We start from the raw sequence: 2,500 nt of genomic DNA on the forward strand, positions 1-2,500 counted from the left end.
ACGAATTCTTGGACATCAAAGAGGTTTTCGATTGAATTTCCCCATGTTTCACAACGTACTCTTAGCGGTATCCTACGATACGTCTCACTCTATTTGTGTGTGTGCGCGTTTACGTGCGTGCGATTTATGCGGTTCACCCCTTTACTTTCAGCGCCCTGCGGTCCCAACAAAGGTCCCGAGCACGCCATTATGCACAGTGTGGAAGCGTGTTTCCCCCACGACACTAGACGGGCTGCTCGCCATAGTGTTCTATTGTGGCACGCTCCACCCTGAAGTTTGGTTTGTTGTATATCAAGGAATTGATAGGCACTCAAGAATGTGTGCATCGGCCGGGTTTAATCGTCCGACGCGCAATATGCGTTCAACTTATCGGTGTTCATGTGTCCTGCAGTTCACATTGTGACGCGCATTTAGCTGCGGTCTTCATCGATCCATGAGCCGAGTGATCCCCTGCCTAGGGTTTTATAGTAAGGTTCCCAATGTAACACAATCCCGGTGGTACGTCCAAAGACTAACTTTCTGACTAAGTTGTCTTTATTACCCAATAGTCCCAGGCCTTGTGACTTGTGGCTCATGTCTACGCCCATGGCCACCATTCGCTAAGATAGTTTTGAAGTCACTTTGAAGGCCCAGGAACAACTCTCTTAGCACATCGGTTAACCTGGCGCCGCAGTCAACTCATGTGCTTGGATCGGATCGAGCTATTGAGTATTGGGCCTGCATACTCGCTCATCCGTATCCTTTGCGTACCGCCCCATGGCCCTTGTATGTCTGCACCACAGTTCCTGTTCGTTCCGTGCCTATGGCCGGATACGTATTGCACATCGGTAAACCTGACGCCGCAGTCAACTCATGTGCTTGGATCGGATCGAGCTATTGAGTATTGGGCCTGCATACTCGCTCATCCGTATCCTTTGCGTACCGCCCCATGGCCCTTGTATGTCTGCACCACAGTTCCTGTTCGTTCCGTGCCTATGGCCGGATACGTATTGCACATCGGTATACCTGTCGCTACTCAGGCAACTCGTGTGCGTGGATTGGATCGAGAACATGGTGTGTGCCCCATGTTATAATTGATAGTCCATATCCACTTTATAGGTTAAAGTCATAAGTTGTGATTGCACAACCATTCTTCATAAGAGTTTAATCACTCTTCAACTAACTTTCGTTCTGGTGTCTTGGTATCAAATCGCGTAAGACACAAGATTCTACTGGCCAAATAGAATCTAGCACATTGGTTAACCTGGCGCCGCAGTCAACTCATGTGCTTGGATCGGATCGAGCTATTGAGTATTGGGCCTGCATACTCGCTCATCCGTATCCTTTGCGTACCGCCCCATGGCCCCGTCCTTAGAGTTAATGACTAGTAGGCTTAACTCTTTGTATGTCTGCACCACAGTTCCCGTTCGTTCCGTGCCGTGGCCGGATACGTATTGCACATCGGTATACCTGTCGCTACTCAGGCAACTCGTGTGCGTGGATTGGATCGAGCTCATGGGGTGTGTAGAGATTCCATGTTATAATTGCAAGTCCATATCCACTTTATAGGTTAAAGTCATAAGTTGTGATTGCACAACCATACTTCATAAGAGTTTAATAACTCTTCAACTAACTTTCGTTCTGGTGTCTTGGTATCAAATCGCATAAGACACAAGATTCTACTGGCCAAATAGAATCTAGCACATTGGTTAACCTGGCGCCGCAGTCAACTCATGTGCTTGGATCGGATCGAGCTATTGAGTATTGGGCCTGCATACTCGCTCATCCGTATCCTTTGCGTACCGCCCCATGGCCCCGTCCTTAGAGTTAATGACTAATAGGCTTAACTCTTTGTATGTCTGCACCACAGTTCCCGTTCGTTCCGTGCCGTGGCCGGATACGTATTGCACAACAGTAGATACCATCACCTGACGTATCTAACACACCACTATTGTAACTCGTCGTCGAAGGACCTTTCAAGTGCCTGATGGCCAGGGGAGCTCTTACACGGCACGGAGACACAGTGATGCTCGCCCATCACAGTGTACAACGATCGAGTTTGCTTAAGTGTCTGGGTACCTACACACCAGACACAATGCAATGGCCACGGATCCACACAAGGCACATCACATGCAGAAAGCTTCACCAGATTCTGACACATACCACACTCTTGTAACTCGTCGTCGAAGGGGCGTTCAAAGTGCCTTACGGCTAGGGGGGATCTAGCACGGCACGGAGACACAGTGATGGTCACCCATCAAAGTGTACAACGATCGAGTTTGCTTTCCGCGCAAGCGTTCTAAGTGTCTGGGTATCTAAGCACCAGACACAATGCAATGGCCACGGATCCACACAAGGCACATCACATGCAGAAAGCTTCACCAGATTCTGACACATACCACACACATGCAACTCGTCGTCGAAGGGGCGTTCAAGTGCCTTACGGCTAGGGGAGATCTAGCTCGGCACGGGGACACAGTGATGGTCACCCATCAAAGTGTACAACGAACGAGTTGGCTTT

The 2,500-nt window shown here is 49.2% G+C and overlaps 1 non-coding gene across 1 annotated transcript; it reads right to left on the bottom strand.

Annotated features, from left to right (window-relative positions):
* Positions 1–304: 304 nt before the first annotated feature.
* On the bottom strand, positions 305–462 carry LOC125773253 (5.8S ribosomal RNA). Its single transcript, XR_007419986.1, has one exon. It is a non-coding gene; the product is annotated as a 5.8S ribosomal RNA (ribosomal RNA).
* Positions 463–2,500: the final 2,038 nt, after the last annotated feature.

Source organism: Anopheles funestus (genome assembly GCF_943734845.2).
Source record: "Anopheles funestus chromosome X unlocalized genomic scaffold, idAnoFuneDA-416_04 X_unloc_25, whole genome shotgun sequence".
NCBI classification, from domain to species: Eukaryota; Metazoa; Arthropoda; class Insecta; order Diptera; family Culicidae; genus Anopheles; species Anopheles funestus.